A 20,257-nucleotide genomic window follows, 5' to 3' on the forward strand; every position below is an offset into this window, starting at 1 on the left:
TGTCCGGGACAAAATCGATCATACAACCCAAAAACTCAAAAATGCAAGAAAGCACCCTAGACTAATGGTGTTGGTGATAACAAGTCACCGCCTATGCAATCATACATAAGAGCCTAGTCCATCGACTCGGCACGCCAGTGGTATGGCGCTGTAATCTCAGAGGTAACTCATCAGTCCTCACACCCTGAATACCAAGGGTGAGACCCTCGATCTGTTCCTGCAATACTGCAAGGGTCTCTGCTATGTCCAGATCGCGAAGGACTACCCTCCCTATAGCCTCTCCTGCTGGAACAGCAGCTGCTACCCTCGGGCGCGCTGTTGGTCGCATTGGTCCAATATCTGCACAAATATATGGGTTTGATTAGTCTTGGTAACATTTAAAAAACACAAAAACATTATAAAAGTAATAAACAGAGATATGATCATATCTTTTTACCTATAACACCCCACTGCTCGCGAGCCAGCAGCACCAAATCTGGGTCGCCCTGGAAATCCATCCCAACATATGGATACTCGACAAAGACCATCTGGTGACGGTTAAACCACTCAAAGAAGGCATCAGAGAATGAAATCTGTGACTGACCAGCATGTCTGGCCATAAGATCAACCCATCTTTACATCCATGGTTCCCTCGGTGCTGGCAGTCCGAGTGAAATGTACTGTGGCTGCATCAGTGGGATCCTCTCCAAGGCGAAAGCGGTCAGAATAGAACCATAACCAAAGTTCTTGGATCTTCCGTTCTTCACCTTGGAAAGTTGTTCTTTTATAACCGGAATTACTGCATCACACCAGTTGAATACCTTTGGTTCAAGGCATTCCAAGGCATACTGCATATAGGACCTGTTGGCCAAGTGAAGAGCCGCGCTACCAGCCAATCTAGAAAAGGTGAATAAAATAGTCCTCAAGGACCGGTCAATGACATCTCGAATACTGATCTTGCCGTCCCTGCTCAGCTGAGATCCATCTCTACAGAACTAGCGAATATAATCCCTCATGGATTCACCCCCACGGGCAGATCCTGATAGTGAGAGAGGGGCACCACGCCTTGATAACCTAGTCAAGAAGTAGATATCCTCAACTATCAAAGGGATGGATTTACCTCTAATCTGGAACACTTTGTTGGTAGGATCCCATCCATCAAGAAGATACTGCAACAAATTGATTTGTTGCCTCATGCTGGATATGCGGAAGAATTTGAGCAAGCCACAGTTTCGCAATGAAGTAACCGTACCCAGATCATGTAAGGAAACCATATCCTATTCTTCATGCTCACGTTCATGCCATGTAACGACCATCTTGATCCGATGAATCTCTGAAAAACAAACAAGAGGAGAATTAGGATCCTGATTTGGGCAAAAAAAGGCAAAATTTCCATGAAAAAACAGTGCATAAACTTTCATCCCTACACCCATCACACCCTAGCTGTGTATAGGGTGGGATGCATACTGACTGGCCAATGGCCAGCTCAGTATGCATCGCACCTTTCGATGTATACTAGGTGTGATAGGGAGAGAACTAATTGTTCAAAGCCCTGAGGCCCAGAAAAACAGGAAAAAATGCTCAGAATCAGAAAAGGAAAGAATGCAATTGAAGAGGTCAGGGTTAGCTCATACCTGGTCCAAACGGCGCTAAAAATAGTCCACCAAATCTCCTAGAATCAGCTGATGAAAATCGAGGGGGAAAACACCTCCAGAGCTACAACAATCCCAAATTTGAATGAAATGGTAAAAAGAAGAGGTAAAACTACTTTTATGTTACTGTTCACGTAATTCAAGTGAGATTTTGGTTTTTAACTCATTTTTCAAGCATGTATTTACATTTCTAATCAATTTGATGGAGCAATTGAACAGGTAGTACGACCGTTAAAAGAACATAGTGCTAATGGTGAATTTAATATCTTTGACTATTATTACGAGCAATGTTTCTGCAAAGTTCAAGCTCGTTAAAAAATAAACCTAGAACTAAGCACATGTTGGCACAAGGTTCAAGCTTATTAAAAAATAAAACCACCTTTCGGTGAATAACCTTTGTGATCACATTACTATCAGCCTTTTCAGCCTTGGTTGTGTTCTTACCATCATCTCCACTCTTTTAGCTAATCATATGCCTCCACTTGGTTGTTTACCCTTTTGAGGAACATCTGCAACGAGTGATTCTGTTAGCCACTTTCTTTACACTGTCGTGCTTTAAAAGTTCCAAACTTACATGGAACTAGTTGCTACCTCAAAACATCACTCATTCCTCAAAAACGAGTCTCTTTTAAGCTCTTTTTAGACTCGTAAAATATAAAAAGATTGTCGAGCTACTGGCCTTTCCAGCTCGTTAAAGTAAAGGGAAGTGCCATCCCTCCTCTATATTTTAATATTTTTGGACCTAAGGGATCATTACACAAAAAGATCGAGCGCTTGTCTTGTTCAGCTCGCTAAAAATATCGAAAAGTCATCCCTTTCATATTATTTTATAGTTTTTTGGACTTAAGGGATTATACCACGAAAAAGGACTACTGGAGTTTCCTTTCCGTTTCTTTTCAAATTCTCTAAATATGAAAAGGACCGAGTTATCTTTGTCGTTAAACTCGTTAAAAAAATAGTGGCAAACTTGTCCATACGGACAAGAGCGAGTTTCACTGTCACTAGGCTCACTAAAACATAGTGACAGGTTTGCCCGAAGGGAAAATTATAGAACAAGCATATGTTATCCTCCTCAAGCTTGACAAAAATAAAGAGGTATTGGTCAGCAATGACTGGGGAAAAAGGGAAGAAAACTTGAAGAACTTCATTGCTAGTAGGTCGCTCTTGAACATGACACTTTCACTCCATCGCCATGATTAAGTCGGGTTGGTTTATTCCATTCACTGGTCATATCACCATTGGTCCTCCATACCATCCATTTTTGGGGTTAACGCTACCAATCCATTTCAGTGTCGCCGATATGTTCAAGAGAAGTCACTCAAAGAATTCACCAACCTAGCTAACGCCTCATCCACTGCAATACCTTCACGCTCCATTCTTTCATGACCGCCACCCTGAACCTTGCATCATCAGATCATTTTCACCTCCACAAAATCATTTGCTATGTTCCGTGTCGTAGATATGGGATTCATTAAGGCCCTCCTACGATGGGTCACTTCTTGTCGACATCAGCTCATTATCCAAGAAGTTGACTTTGGGACAACCCTTTCAGTACTTTGAAGCTTGCATGCCTCAATGGCAAGTTTCTCACTTCCGGCGACAGGTTTACATCAATGGCCTTCGACCGAAAGATTTTGCGTGGTGTTCTACATTGACTCATGTATTCATACCACGTGAATTGTACTGCAGTACCTTGAGGGTCATTATCATTATCAGTGATTCCTCTCGCGCATGTTAACAGCTTACATCATTGGCTGGTAATTAGGTGATGTCTTTCCATGTTCGACTTCATAACATCTTTTCACATGGATCGACTTGTACATCGGGCAAAGATTGAAGGAGTTTAAAGACCCCGGATCTAGTTTCATCCATCCAGGCTGCGATATATTCAGGAAAATAAAGACATCAAATGTACTCCATAGCTGCATAGATAATCATCCAAGCTAAGGGATGATGGCTCTACCAGAATCATCAGTCTGCCACAGAGACGGTTGTCTGTCCTGTGTACATGAAAATGAATTTATAAAGCTGAGCATGGGAATGCCCGCCTCAGCTAGATCATGAAAATATTATGAAGATAATGTATTGTATTGTATCTTATTATAGGTCACCTTCCAATTCGAAAAACCTCGGATCCTCATGATAAAGCATTTCACTCGACATTAGAAGATTTACAACCTCATGCTTTAGGGAGCAATTGTTATAGACATATTTGGGCACTGCAACCCAAATCACATATGTCGATAAACCAAGGGGCTCTCAAACCCCTAAAAGTGTTGTTTCAAACCCTAAAGGATCAAGGTCAACTGATTACATCATTTCCCAGAAGTTCTCCCTGAAAAACTACTCAGAACTAGTCAAAACTGTACCATACAAACTGCTCCATGCTGAGGGTGCGATGCATCTCACCTGTTACACACAAGGGGTGTGATGCATACTGAAAAGCCCTTCTGTAAGGTGTGATGAGCGAGAGCAGACAAATGGCAGAGGCAGTTTGCTAGGTGGAAACTCAGAGAATCTTCTAGAAACTGCTCATATGACACTTGCCTCTTTGAATTCGCGCAGGGATGAGTAAGAGTTCATGAAATCTCCAAGTGGAACCAAGAACTATCAATGAAATGACACTAATCAAAATCCCAGAAGTTGACTCACCCCCCTACAAATATCTATATATGGATCCCTCATCCTAGAGATCTAGAGGCTGGAATTTTGTATTTTGTAAGGAAGTGTTGTTGGTTCCTCAGTGAAACATTGTATTGTTAGGTGATCTAGCCTTTCATGAGGTGAAGAGGGCTTTCATGCTAGGAGGATGGCGTTGGATCAGATAGCTGGGTTGTGATCCTCTCTTCTACTACTTCTATCAATAAAGTTATTTGAGTTTTCCTCCATATACTTGTATATTTCTGAATCTTGTATTTGTGTATGCATTTGTATGGTTAATGTACATCTGATTCTACATTGTTTATGGTAACGTAGATCTCTATGCTTTGGTGGTATTTTGTTGCTTTGACTCTACAGGTGTTCTTTGAAGCGAGACAATCAAGAAAGGAGTAGCGAAGCTCTATCAAAGGAGAGAGGAAACAAGCAAGGAGCCAAGCAAAAGACTAAGGTTGGTTCTCTCTGCTTCTCTCTCATCTATCTCCCATAAAGGAAAACACAAGTTACATTGAATTGTTTGTTTCTAAGATAGCTACTCGTCTTAGTGGGACTAGCAGATCTGAATAGACACTAGTTTCCCGGAAACATAGTCATCCATCATTTAAGCTAGAAAATAAAGCAATTGTTGTTTCCATGGATATAAAATGTGGTGGGATAATAGTGTGCTCTTATCTAGCATTCCTCCACAAATAGTTAAGTTAAGTGGTTTCTAATGGTAAGGGCCACCAAAAGGGGCCTTGTCAAATTACTCTTAGTGATTTTCCTCCATCTTTCGTATAACTAATTCCTTCCATGTTGTCTATAACCTCAATTATACTAAGGAAAATATGTTGATGATGCCATATATTTTTAATGAAAGTGAGCACATGGAGTATCCAAGGTTTAAGTGACTTTGGAATAAAATACACTACCCTCTAGTTGTTGACATCTATGTGTGGAATATATATCTTATGTTTGCAAGAAGTCAAAATTGTAGGGTTACTACTTTGTATCACTTTGTCAATAATTTGGTAGGGGAGTAAGTAATTTTATTGTGATCATTCTCCATTACTTTTCCAATGCTACCGTTGATTGGGGGACTGACCCATTATAAAGACTTGTTTGGAATTTCCTTTATTTGGATGGTTGACTATTAGGCCTGACTAATATATATGTCTCTAAGGGCTCAAGGAAACATGCAATGACTTAGTGGTGGATGGTAGAATGTGAGAATATAAGTAATTGGAAATATCAATGCACCTACCACCTAGGGAAAAACAAGATTGGCTAGCTTTGAAATCCTACCATGGCATGCCTTACTGTAATCAATGCTAATGCTAGAGCTTGTTAGGATCCTAGTTAAATTGGATGAACATTAGGAAAGTGACAAATAAGATATACTAGAAACTTAATCATCCCTTCTCTACAAAAATAAAAATAAAAAAATATATGTTGACAACTATAGAGGTTGTCTAGTCCATGTTGTTGGCAGAGTCACTCTATTAGACCACCAACCTATTTGGTTAATCCTATATTATGGATCTAAGTGAACATAAATTACTTGTACTTGCTACATCCTTAATGTTTCTCACCTCTAGAGCCTAGGCATCTTAACATATATTTATAGTATATGGAATTTGATTCCTAGGTTATGTAGATAATGTTTAGATATTTTAGTAGGAAATTTCCATCTCTAGAATGGCCACCTCTTTATGTAGATATGATAATTAAAGGACCCAAATTCATTGTAACAATAACAAATTGTTGCTTTATGAGTTGGAGGGACTCATGGAAGAGTTCCAATGAATGCCTTATGGTGGTAAAAAGTAAGTTCTTGTTGCCAAGGAGCGCCATGTGCTTCACATGGAAAATTTCCATTATGTAAGAGACACTCAACCATATGCATGATTATAATAGCCCATGACTAGGGTTTACTTATGAAAACTTTATTTAATGCTAGGGGAATTAAGTAAGCTAGTGAGAATATCTCTACCCTAAAACCTCTAGAGGTTTAACCTTTGGTTAGGAGTAAAGTGAAAATAATGGTTTTCATTTCCTTTTTGTTGGAATTTGAAGAATGTAAACTCAGAAGATGATCCATAGTGTTCATTGTTCAAAGTCAATGTTTCAAATCTCAAACATGATTCATGATCGGGACTATTGAGTGGAGAGATAAGGAAGAAGAGATCATTAAAAAACACCAATTCCAAGAGACCAATGTATGGAGGGAGAAAAATTCATCTAACAAGATCGACAAACAAGAATCATAAACCATAAAATCAAGAAAGAAAAGTAAACAAAAAACCAGACAAAATTCTAATTATTAAATAAAACAATAAAAACAAAATAAGAATGATCTAATTAATAATATTAGAAATAATATATGACTAATTAATATAAGTAATAACAATTAATTAATTCAATTAAGTGATTTAATAAGAATTATTTTTGATGACCTAAAGAAAGCAACACAAAAGAGCACATAAGATTCAATTAGCAAGCTAGAATTGTAAACCAAACCCTAGATAGTCAAAAGAAACCAATTCTCCAATGAAAAAAGAAACTAATAGAGTTTGCATCAAATTCAACATGCCTAATCAGTGATTTATTTGTTTCCTTTATATTCCCCTGCCTTTTGTTCCTTCACTCCCACACTCATTGCTAGTGGTGCCTTCACTTTGTTAACTATCTCCTTTTTTTATTGGTCTACAAATGTGTGAAAATTGGATCAACAAGTCAAGATTATCATCTTGAGTATCTAGAACTATATTTGTAACAATGCGAGGTGATGATTTTATTTCAATAGGTTTTTCTTTCCATAGGCTCAAATAGATGCAAAAACAATTAATGTGCAATCATCTACACAAAACCATTGAGACAATTATCAAGCGAGGAAACCTGTAGTGTAATGAATGTTAATTATAAGTCATTGAATGCAAACTTAGCTCATCCTATCACACACTCAAAAATACCATGCCCAAGTCTAATGTTGTTGTTTAACCAACCAACCAAAGACAAGAAAAGGGAAAATTTAAAAATGCTAGTTTAATATAAAAATATCAATTTTCTGCCAAACCATAGCCCCCAATTTTATTTGCAGGTGTATGGACTAGCAATATTATAAATGTCATATTATTAAATCACATTTAATAATATTATTTATAAAATGAAAAAAATAAATATATATATATATATATATATATATATCATAAATCAATTACAAATACACTATTTAAACATCACTTTAAATAAATAACTTAAGAACTCATCCTTAGGTTTGCTTGGCTACAAAAATAGTTAAATAACAAGCACAACAATGCAGAATTATAAGCATGAGGGTTGTTAGAATTTTGAGGAGGTAATAACAACAAGCATGGCTATGACTAGGGCAAAGGAGCTTGTAAGAGGAAATATGTAGAGTCCTTTTTAAGAGACATCCATATTGGCTCTATAGCTCTCGCCAGTAAAATAATTGACTCAACTTGCTTAATTTTAACACATATTCACCTAAGGTATGCTCAAAACTATGAATTGGGAAGTCACAATAAAAGTAAAATTAATGAGCCATCTAACACAAAACATCACAGGCCAAGGAATTTGATCGATCAAATCATTTAGGAGTTAATACCTCTCCACCTATGGTATGCTCAAAATAATGAATTGGGAAGTCACGAGAAAGGAAAAGATAGTGAGCCATCTAACAAAAAATTGATAGGTTTGGGAATATAGTCAGTTGTACCATTAAGGAATTAATATGATTGAGGTGATACTCCATGATGTGGATATTAAAGTCAAGACACTAGAAAATACAAATTTCCATGTAATAAGGGTTGAAAATTTTGTTGTTTTGAACTACACTCGAACATTTTTTCTTTTTTCCTTTTTGTTTACTAGCATGTTTGTGGCTTGTGGATTTTTGGGTTATTATAGATTTTTTTGTAGATTCAACATCTCATGTGATATACTAAAACACAAGACAAGAATCTACTCTACTCTTCTTAGAGGAAACCAAAAATGATCGATGAAAATGATAAGCAGAAAGAGGAAGAATATCAATCGCACATAACACAATATTTCTCTGGGGAAAGAAACTGCTCAAAACCCCGACTATATATATTACATTAACCAGAATATCTGAGAAGAAAATATAATGCTTGTTCACACTAGAACAATCCCTGCACAAGTATTATCTAACTCTCTGCCTCACAATCCAGCTCAAGCCAACACTTAGTCAATTATGTTGCCTTGCAAGCCCCTACTTCTTTCCACAATTCCTGAGAGGACCAATACATATTTAATTGGGAAATCCTTCCTCCACAACTAGGAAATCCAAACATAGGTCCTCAATTGATTGCATGCACCATCTATAAAACTCGGAAAAATATACAACTGATAGTACATTGTCCCTGCACTCTAATCTCAACTGGGTCTTCCTCTGAACTGAGATGCATGAATTATTTATGAGTGAATCTTCAGTTAGTTGGTGTGGTACTAAGGATACACTGGTGCACTACTCCACTACTACCTCTACTAGTTCCTCCAACAGTTAGAACTAGCTTAACTGACTATAACTCAGTTAGACTGAGTTATCTAATGACAACTCCATAGAACTCAACATGGGCCCCTAAAATTTAGGGATCACTCTACATGGCTCTAGATAGACTTCCAACTTGAATTTCTTAAGTCAATTGAACTTAATTAATTATTACAAGTTGTTATGAGAATAGAGTGACAAATTTAATTCAAGGACAAATTAAATTAGAATTTGTTGTTGTTATTTTTAACACTCCCTCTCAACAAGAAAGGGATTATCAGCGACCCGAAGCCTATCTCTGTGAAACTCAAATTTACATCTTGACAATGCCTTTGTCAAGATATCTGCATCCTACTCCTATGTGGGAATGTACTCCAACAACATAATCTTCCTCTGTACACAATCTCAAATATGAGGATACCGGATATCAAAATGCTTGGACCGATCATAAAAAACTGGATTTTCGAAGAGTTTGATACAACTTTGATTGTTGCAGTAAATCACAGTTGGATCCATATGTTAACCAAACAAACCAACTACAATCTTCCTCATCCAGATAGCCTCACAAGTTGTTTGACTAGCATCCATGTACGTTGCCTATGCTAAACTGAGTGCAATTGATCTCTGTTTCCTGTTGTACCAAGAAACAATTGTTGACGCAATACTGAAGATCCCTCCTGATGTGCTCTTCCTGTTAGATGGACTCCCTGCCCAATATGCAACAGTGAAGCCTTGAATCTTAACTCCCTCTGTCTGTATGTACCATAAACCATATTGAGTAGTGCCTCTGAGGTATCTCAACACATGCTTGGCCACCTTTCAATATAGCTTGGTCGGCTTAACCATCACTTGACTAAGTTGGTTAACTGCATACCACATGTATAGTCATGTGTTCACCAAATACATGAGTGAACCCACAAGCTGTCTATAAGTAGTTAGCTTCCACTACTTCATCGGAAGTAGCATCCTCCTTCCTCCAGTTACTTGCTAAAGGAGTATCCATGGGTTTACTTCTCTCCATGTGGAACATTTTCAGTATCTTGTTGGCATAATTTCCTCGAGAGACAAAAATTTCCTTATCACCTTGCCATACTTCCATGCCCAGAAAGTAGTGCATGAGCCCCAAGTCCTTCATTTCTAACTCTCTTGCAAGGTCCTCTTTGCAAGACTTGATCAACTTGTCATCACCTATCATAATCAAATCATCGGCATATTAAACAATAATCAACAATTTAACTTCAACCACAATATGGTAAAGGTTCACACCTTCTTCACTTTTGGTGAAGCCCAATGTGATGAAGTAGTTATCGATCCTAGTGTTCCAAGCACAGGGTGCTTGCTTTAGCCCATACAATGCTCGCTTGAGTCGGCACACATGCGACTCTCGATCAAAGGTATCAAAACCTTCAGGCTACTCAATATACAACTCTTCCTCAATAATTCCATTAAGGAAGCTTGTCTTTACATCCATCTGATGTATCTTCCAACCTATTTGCGCTAACAATGCCAAAATGGATCTGATTGATGAGTACCTTGCAACAGGATAAAAGGTCTCATCATAATCAATCCCCTCCACTTGAGAAAATCCTCAAGCCATGAACCTAGCCATGTGTTTCTCCACACTGCCATCTGCTACTTGCTTTACCCCTTAAATCCATCGGGAACTCATCACTGACTTGTCCATTGGCATTGAGACCACATCCCAAACACTGTTCTTGACAATGGATTCATACTCCTCAACCATCCAAACTGGTTGTTGCACTACCTCCTCAAAAGAAGATGGCTCTATCTCAATACATCCACTCATAAGATCCATGTATCCAATGTACCTCTCAGGTGACCTCCTCTACCTGTGTTGTGATGTGGGTGCTCTGACATTCTCTTTCGCATCTTTCAATAACTTGTCAGCCTCTTTGATGTGCTTTCTCCCATATCTAGAAGACTATGCCTGAGTAGATGTCTCCACTCTTGGATGCTTTGCATGTGGCTGCTCCACATCAATCTGAGGTTCCTCCTTAGGAGCTAAAATCTACTCAACTGCATGTAGTTGAAGATCCCTCTCAAGGAAACATCTCATGGCCTTCTCTTCATCGAATTTTATATCCCTGCAAACCATTGTCATCCTACTAGTCGGCAGGTACACTCGATAGTTGTGAGGTGTATCATTGTACCCCACAAATATCCCCAACTTTGTTGTCAGTTCAAGCTTCTTCCGTGCATATTTGGTCACATGGAAGTATACTAATGATCCAAAAATCTTGAAGTGACCCACATCTGGTCTCTTCCCTGAGAAAGCCTCCTCTGGTGTACTCATTCCAAGAATTCGATGAGGGCTTCTGTTCTGAAAATAGACAGTTGTGTTGCATGCCTTGGCCCACAAGTGTAATTGTAGGCCCTGATCATGCAAAATTGCTCGTTTTTCCCCTACAATGCTTCTATACTTCCTTTCATCTATCCCATTCTCTTGTGGATTATGAGGTGTTATCAACTCTCGTCGAATTCCTTCTACCACACAGAAGTTTTTAAACTCATTCAACACATGCTCTCCACCATTATCACTCCTGAGATATTTAACCTTCTTTCCAATATATTTCTCGACCAATGCTTTAAATTCACAAAACTTTGCAAAAGTTTGATCTTTCTTCTGCATGAAAAAGATCCAACATTTACAAGAAAAATCATCAACAAATATAACATAATACATGTGCTTGGTCATGGATGTTGTCGAGAACAGTCCACACACATCTGAATGGACTCGATCAAGGATTTCCTATGCTAGACTATCTTTGTCATGAAAGGGAGCTTTGGTGAATTTTCCCAATGTACACCCTTTTCATGTGTCAACTTTCTCTAGTGTACCTTTGGGAAGACTAGTAGAAATTTGTTGTGTGATTTTCAAAGTGCCATGACGCAAGTGACCCAATCACTTGTGCCACAACTCACCGATGTTTCAGCTCTACACCTTATCTACTTTCGTGCTCAAGGAAGCACAATCTTCTACCTCCAACTTGTAGAGATTCTTAATCCAAGTCCCTATCCTCTTTACCTGTCTCGTGGCTATGTGATGAAGGTTGCCTTTCCCTTACTAAAGATCACATCGTAACCTATATCCTCCAACATGGCAATAGATACCAAGTTCTTCTTCAAACCAAGAACATACATAACATCTCGCAAAGTGAGGGGAGCACCCGACTCCCTCTGAAAGGTAATTGTAACAAGCCTAGTAGCACTATACCTCCTGTCATCACCCATCTCGATATGCATCTGGAGATCTTTCTCCTCCAAGTTACTGAAGAGCTCATTGTTACCAATCATGTGTAAATAAGCTCCACTATCTAGGTACCATACACTACCCATCATCGATGACAACATACATGTGATGAGGGTAAAGTTCAGTTTGAATTGTGAGGCAAGAGCCTCACCTGTTGCTCCTCCTGAGGGCTTCTTCTTGGACTTCTTGATTGAACAATTTGTACAAAAATGTCCCAGCTCGTGACAATGAAATAACTATACTTTCAACATGTCCTTCTTGCCTCCATGATAAGAATCTGATTTGGAATGGGACGCCTTCCCTTTCCATTTATTTGCCTTACCCGCTAAGGCACAATTTTCCTCATCATCAGTATTTGATGAGGATTCATATCTGGTGTTCCTATGAATCTCTTCTGGTACCAAATCTGACCACAATCATTCCCAATCTGGCAACTTCTCCCTCCCATTGAAAGAGTCCTGATAATTGTGCCAACTCTTGGGAAGTCCTAGAAGAGTTAGGCTCACCATATCATCCTCGGAAACAGTAATCTCGACACTTCCAAGCTCATCATGACAATGAGTGAACTTGATCAAGTATTTCAAAATTGAGTTGCCCTTCTCCATCTTGATCTTTCTGAGTTTTTCCTTCAGTGCTAAGTTCCTATGGTCACTACTATTCTAAAACAGGTCTGTCAATGCCTTCCACATTAAATATGGAGTTTCCTTGCTGTGGAGACTCGAGACAATGCGATCTCAAACTCCCTCAAGGATAATCTGCCTCACCTTTGCCACACACTTTCTCCACGCAACCATATCTTGAGCATCTGATGTTGAAGGCTTACGAATTTCTTGATCAATGAATTCCTTGAGGCCATTGTCTTCTAGCACTGCTTCCATCATGTCCTTCCATGCTATGTAATTCAAGATTCCTTTCAAGGCATACTCAAGTCGCAACCGTAGAAAGACATATTGATGATCTGAAGTGTGAACTGCAAATTCAATTTTCGCCTACACAAAAAAATCAAAATCTCCTCTTCTATATTGTCTTCACCTCTGATACCATGTAGATTTTTCTATAGATTCAATAGCTCATCTGATATACTAAAACACAAGACAAAAATATACTCTACTCTTCTCAGCGGAAACCAAAAATGATTGTTGAAAACAATAAGCAAAAAGAGGAAGAATATCAATCGCACATAACACAATATTTCTTCGGGGAAAGAAACTGCTCAAAACCTCGACTATCTATATTACATTAACCAGAAGATCTGAGAAGAAAATACAATGCTTGCTCACACTAGAACAATCCCTGCACAAGTGTGATCTAACTCTTTGCCTCACAAGCCAGCTCAAGCCAACACTTAGCCAATTTTGTTGCCTTCCAAGCCTCTACTTCCTTGCGCAATTCTTGAGAGGATTAACCCATATTTAATTGGGAAATCCTTCCTCCATAACTGCACATTCCAAGCATAGATCCTCAATTGATTGCATGCACCATCTATACAACTCCGAAAATTATACAACTAATAGTACATTGTCCCTGCACTCTAATCTCAATTGGGTCTTCCTTTGAACTAGCATGCATGAATTATTTATGAGTGAATATTTAGTTAGCTGGTGTGGTACTGGGGATGCACTGATACACTACTCCACTACTAGACCTCTACTAGTTCCTCCAACAATTAGAACTAGTTTAACTGACCATAACTCAGTTAGACAGAGCTATCTAATTATAATTCCAAAGAACTCAAACTGGGCCCCTCAAATTTATGGACCACTCTACATGGCTCTAAGTAGACTTCCAACTCGAATTTCCTAAGTCAATTTAACTTAATTAATAACTATTACAAGTTGCTATGAGAATAGAATTACAATTTTAATTCGCAATTTAATTCAAGGACAAATTAAATTGGAATTTCTTGTTGCTATTTTTAACAGTTATATTGTGGTTTAAGAAACTATGACATATGGGGCATTTAAGTCATCATAATTACCTATGGATCGCACCTATATTAGGTCACACTGAGTTTTGAACCTTGGTTTCCTTACAAAATGAAATCCTCCGAATCTAATCATGATAAGAAGATTTTAATCCAACACATTTCTCTTATCTTTAGATAACTTATCACTTTGATTCGCTTCAATGTTCCACTTCCCTACCTTGAGGATATGCTAGTTTTTTATTCAATACATTTCTTTCGGGCTTATGCTATTTGAATCTTCAAATTTCTTCCGTTTGAAAATTTATATGCATTCTTTAGTGACATTTCCCTTTTGAAATTATATTGTTGGACATTGCCATTTAAAGGCACCACAATGTATGTCTATTAGAGACAAGTACTTACAACTTGATATTGTGGAACAAAGATATAAACCTAAACATAGAACAATATCTAGTTTTCATTGTAAGATTTGTCGTCTTTGCTTTTTATTAAGTTATATTTTATTTATGGTCCTTCTTCTATCATATAGGTATGGGGTTCCATGTTTGATTTTGTGGGGATTGTGATTTTCATTATTATATTTTTTTTTAAATTGATATTATTGTATATTTTTTAGGGCGCCTTATGTAAATATACCTTAATTTATGAGTAATAAAGTAAATTAACACAAGTTAAAGCATTTTTGATAAGTGAATAAGTAAATATTAGCATAGATTCATTTTAACTCCAAATCTACCAAGTGTTGAGAGGGATCAAATTTCTCAAGATGTAAATCTTTTTTTTAGTGCTATACTTGAAGAAAGGTTTGTGCCTTTAATGATTTGTTTCCTCTCGGTACTCAGTAATTCCAAAGCTAAGATGGATCTATGTCGATTCTTAATAATACAATTTATATTATATATAAATTTTACATTTCTATATAAAAATATTCTTATTTTTAATCTTATTAAAACTATGATAATACATATAATTACATACAAATATTTTGGCATTTTCTGACATGTTTTATATTTTTTTAAATTAAGTATAAAAATAGTTTATTGTCAATATTAAGTTCTTATATGTTTATCAAGTAAATTTTAAATTTTAAGTTATGAAATGTCATAGTTTCGAATATTAATCATTATTATTTAAATTTCTTTTAATGTGATATGCATATTATGAATTTTTTGTCTAAGAAATTGTTTGGAAATTTACTCATAAAAACAAAATTGCAATACAACAAATTGAATTGAATCAAATTATTGCTTTATACTTTTTATTACTTCTTTAATTGAGTAAACATTATGTTTTATTTTATTTTTATCTAACACTTCACTACGACATCTCATTTAACATCTCACTACAACATCTCCCCCATATTGGGCTATTGTGCACCTCTTAGCAAAACAAATTGAATTCAACCAACTTATTATTTTAATTATACAATATTACATTTTACTTTTTATTCCTTTTTTAATTCAACAAACATTGTGTTTTAATATTATTATCTTTTAATCTAGCTCTTCACTACAACATCACCCACATAATATGAGATGGCATTAAATTAAATATTATATATATTTCTTTTGATTTAACACTCCATTACAACATCTCTCCCATGCCACATTGTATATCACCTCTTAGTGCAATATGCAAAAAAAATTAAATCATGTTACTAACTAAATAAGAATAAGTATTAACATATTTAGTTAAATAATAATAAGTATTAATGTAATTAGTTGACATAGTAATTAATTTTTCTTTAAAAGTATGTCAACAAGATGAAGCATGATTTCAATCTTTAAGGTATCTTATATTTAATGTATGACTCTCATTTATATGAGAGATTATAAGAATTTAGAAATTGTGGGTCATATGTGATGTTGGAGGGATATCTAAACATGTATTTAATATATGAATCTTGTTTATTCTTTTTTTTTTTGTAAGATGATCTTTGTATTAGATTTTCAAGTACATACATCAAATCTACAACTCTTTATATTTGGCTTGCCACTTGGGAAACTAGACCCAAGACAGAAGATTATGGAGTCCAAAAAAATAAAATTAAACTAAAAATACTAATATTTTCCTAGAGATTTAAAGGTGGGTATTTTTCCCCATAGTTAGGGAAACCAATAGCTAAATTCAGTCAAAAAAATGGCATTGAGAATCTGCAAAGTATAAGATAATTGTTGAAATAAACTAAAAATATCAATATATTTGAGGTGGAGACACCCCAAGAGGACAAGAATAATAATCCAAAATTAAACATCATAATATGAGGAGAACTTGTGCCTCAAGAGAACAAGGAAGTGTCCAAGTTGATGGGTTGCTCCTTGACCTTGCATGGTGATGGGATTGGGGAGTTGGGTGGTGATACCATCTCCACTCTTTGCAACCTCCCTTTGAAATCCAACATGAGGTTCTTCAACTCATTCAACATGTGCATGAGATTGGATTGATCTTAACGTCGATATACCAGAGCCTTGCCATGCAACAACTTAACATTCCAATTCAGGTACACTATATGAAGATGGTGATTTTTCCTCCCAAGAGAATTGCATGTGTCTGGTACCCATGGAGCTATTATGGTCATAATCTCTACATTCAGGACCTCCTATATTTCCTAATGAATTTCCTCCTCCACTAGTCAGATATCTTCTTGAATGTTGGGAGGAGTGTGTTCCTGGAAACCACATGATGAGGAATTGGCTTGGAACCATGCCCTGGAGCTTCCCTATTCCACGCCCCCCCCAGCGACGATGTGCATGTTGATGTGCCATAACAGTAGGAGGAAGTAATACACAATTGATGCTCACCTAGTGCGAAGCTGAGAGATGGAGGAGATGTTGATAGAAGGAGGTGGTGACATAATCTTTCCAATAGGGTAGAACATCCACAAAAGAATAGACGAGCCCCTTCCTTCTATAAAATCCACAAAATACAGAAGGAAATCTAGCAGAGAGAGGTCAAATCCCCACGCCTGAGACGTTGAGCTTCGGTTGAAAGACATGGATAGATTTGGGAGCAACATGAGGGCACAACGAAGGAGTGAAAGTAGAGCGAATAGGTTTTTGAGGAGGAATAACATCGAAAGGGTATGGACATTGTTGTCAATGTCATGGTTAGGACTTTCCCATTGCCCTTTACGACCTTCCTTGGAAGGCAAGGAACCATAAAAAAATTCCTCGCATGGTGTCATGAAGGAGGGTGGGACAGTAGGGGGCCTATCCTATCAACCCAAGTCCTCATTAATACTGTGTTAACTTCTGCATTGAGATGTGAATCTTATTTATATTAGTTTTTATAAAATTTAAAACAATGCATCACACTTTGTAAGTAACATAATTTATATAAAAATTAAATTAACCTTTTAATGTTAAATTAAATCATGGTTATTTGTTTTGACTTTTATCATCATATAAAAAAGGAATGGTGATCCATGCTTCATTCTCTAGAGGCATGCATCTTGGATCTCTACAACTATGACCCTCAATTATTGATTTTTTTATATCCAAAACAATTTATTTCGTAATGATAACAACTTACGTCATAGGGTAAATTTTCTAATAACTTTAGGCTTTCCACATGTTTTAAGAATGCCATCCTCAACCATTTATAAATAAGCATTAAGCTTCAAAAATATTTAGGGCTATCACGGAGGATTTGTGGTGGTCATGGATTTATGGCTTTGTATGTTGCTATCATAGATATGGTGTTGGCAGATGGTGGATCTCCTTCTGATAGTTGGGGCTAGCAAGTTGATTTGGCTATGTTTTTTATGGTTGTCATAGCATGATGTTGGCAGGGGTTTTCATTGATTAATATTTTATATATAATCAGGTTTTTTTATGTTATTGGCTCCTAATCATCATATACTTGGGATGCTTTCCAGCTTCTAAAGATATTGTTCCCATCATTGGGCCACTAGTTTGTCTTCTTTTTGGCGATCAGGTTCTTGTCACTACTAGTATTTAATGTGGTTTTTAGTATTTACTTGGATTTCCTCTATTATTTTTCTTATATTTATTTGATATCTCCACTCATCAACTTTCCCACCCTCCCATATGACCTATCATACCCACAAGCGTCCGAACGTGATTATGTGCGACGATGGGGAGACATTCTCGATTTTACAGTGTGAAGAGTTGGCGTTTCAGTTATGTGCAAAGAGTCGTGTGGAGCAATTATGTGCGACAAGTTGGCATTGCAGTTTTATGCGACAGCAGTCGATTGGGCGGACCCGGCAGACGACCAACACGGGCGAACCGAGTGGTGAAAAACCAAAGAGCAAAAAAAATGACTAAGTATGGAAAGTGCGATCGGGAGCTTATACGAGCAGATGGCTGAGTAGGTGGACCCAGTGGGCCGACGTATTAGGATGGGCCGACGTGAATTTTAGGGGTGCGATGAGTTAGTTGGGCAGGTCGGCTTGGAGGTCGACACCCCTCCATACACATGAGCACGCAAATATATATTGGCGACAGTTGGAGGCATTCCAACCAAGCATCCACAAGAAAACATAGTGAACTCGACTTAAGGTTCAAAGTGTTTGGGAGGCATAAGGGGAAGTAAACGAACCAGCGGACGGAATGTTGAACGGGCAGACGAGCTGCAGAACTGGCGGGTGGAGGTGCAGGTTACGGTGGGCACAGGTGCATGAACGTATGGGCAGGTCTGCATGAGGTGGGAAACCCGACCTAGACGACACGAGTTGGTGACCCGACCTGGCAATGCTGCACAACCTGAGGGCGCCACAGGGAAACGCGACCTGGGTCTGCTGCGCGACTCAAGGGCGTTGTATGTCACCTAACCTGGGGAGTCTGAATGATAGGCGCAGTTGCACGATAGGGCGAGACGGACTGCATGACACAATGGGAAAGGTTGCACGACATCGTGGGAAGGGTTGCATGACACGGTGGGCAGGGCTGCATGACACAGTGGGGAGGGTTGAGCAACCAGGGTGACAACGATTTTTCAGAATTTGTCTAAGGCAAGGAAACTTGGGGTTTCCTCATATTTTTGTGGGCGACAAGAAGCTAGAAGTTGTGAGGTTGTGACACAGCATTTGGTGGATTGTGATGGCCAAGGCAGTTGGCAGCACAAGACTTGTAAAATATTGTAATTGTATATTCTTGTACATTACTGTTATATATTATTGATACGGGAAAACTTTACGGGAGTTGCCCCTCCCAGGTATAATTGTGTATACTTGTATTATTGTTGCTTTCTGTTGCATACTAATAATGAAGATGATGAATTCTAATTGAAGTAAATGTTATTCCGTTGCATGATTGTTAACACTTGAAGAATTGGAAAATTGGCTAAGTGTTGGAGTTACGCGTAGTCAATATACTCTAGTATTTGTGAAAAGAAAAAGTGTAGTGGTGTTGCACCTACCTATGTGCGGTTGAAAGACTACCACCGAGATAGGGGTGTGACAGGTGGTATCATATCCATCTTTCCGCAGGGCTTTGTCGATTGAAGAAAATTGAAGCAGGTGGTGAAGTAGTGTGCTTAGGGCCAAGCTAAACGACAGGACATGGCAAGTTGGGAAGAATGCCAAGGGAGGCTCTTACTGACCTTATATAGGTTGGGGCATATGAAAGAATAAAACCCATAGATTCGAGATGAACTTGAGGTCTTGGTAAGGAATGTTAAAGAACAACTTCTTTGACTTGGTTGGGCAATCGAGTAGGATGTAGCTGCAGATTGCGATGAAGAAGAAGTCGTGATGTATGAAGATGTTGCAGATGTGACAACGAAGGAGGAAGAACTAGAGGCACCTTTGATTGCTTAAGTTGGACCAAGATCGTACATATTGCAAACATCAATGGATGAAGGCACTCACAATGAGGAGCCTCATGATGAATTAAGTATTCCTATTACTACTTATGTTTCATTGGAGCTTTTGGGGGATGGGTCATATGAAGGGAAGCGAAAAGACAGTTTTTCGATGTTAGGTCTCTATAATACTAGTGTAATCCCTTATTATTATTGTCATTGTAGCCCCTTATTGTTATTGTTGTGCCCATGTTGTCCCCATATTTTTATTAGTGTTCCCCATAGAAGCCCACTATTGTTATTGTTGTGCCCTTATATTATTATTGTTATGTCAACTCTAATTATATGTGACCCCTTAGACTCCTATATATAGAAAGGAGGTCATGTTATTTGTATCATCCAAGAATTATTCATTTGTGTAATATAAAGGAGGTTTACGAAGAGACTGATTCTGAAGTCATTTATCTATATTTTCTTCTATTTTTTTAGCT

This window comes from Pinus tabuliformis, chromosome Q, assembly GCF_031772625.1.
Source record: "Pinus tabuliformis cultivar Carrire ecotype Pingquan chromosome Q, CPIR1, whole genome shotgun sequence".
NCBI classification, from domain to species: domain Eukaryota; kingdom Viridiplantae; phylum Streptophyta; class Pinopsida; order Pinales; family Pinaceae; genus Pinus; species Pinus tabuliformis.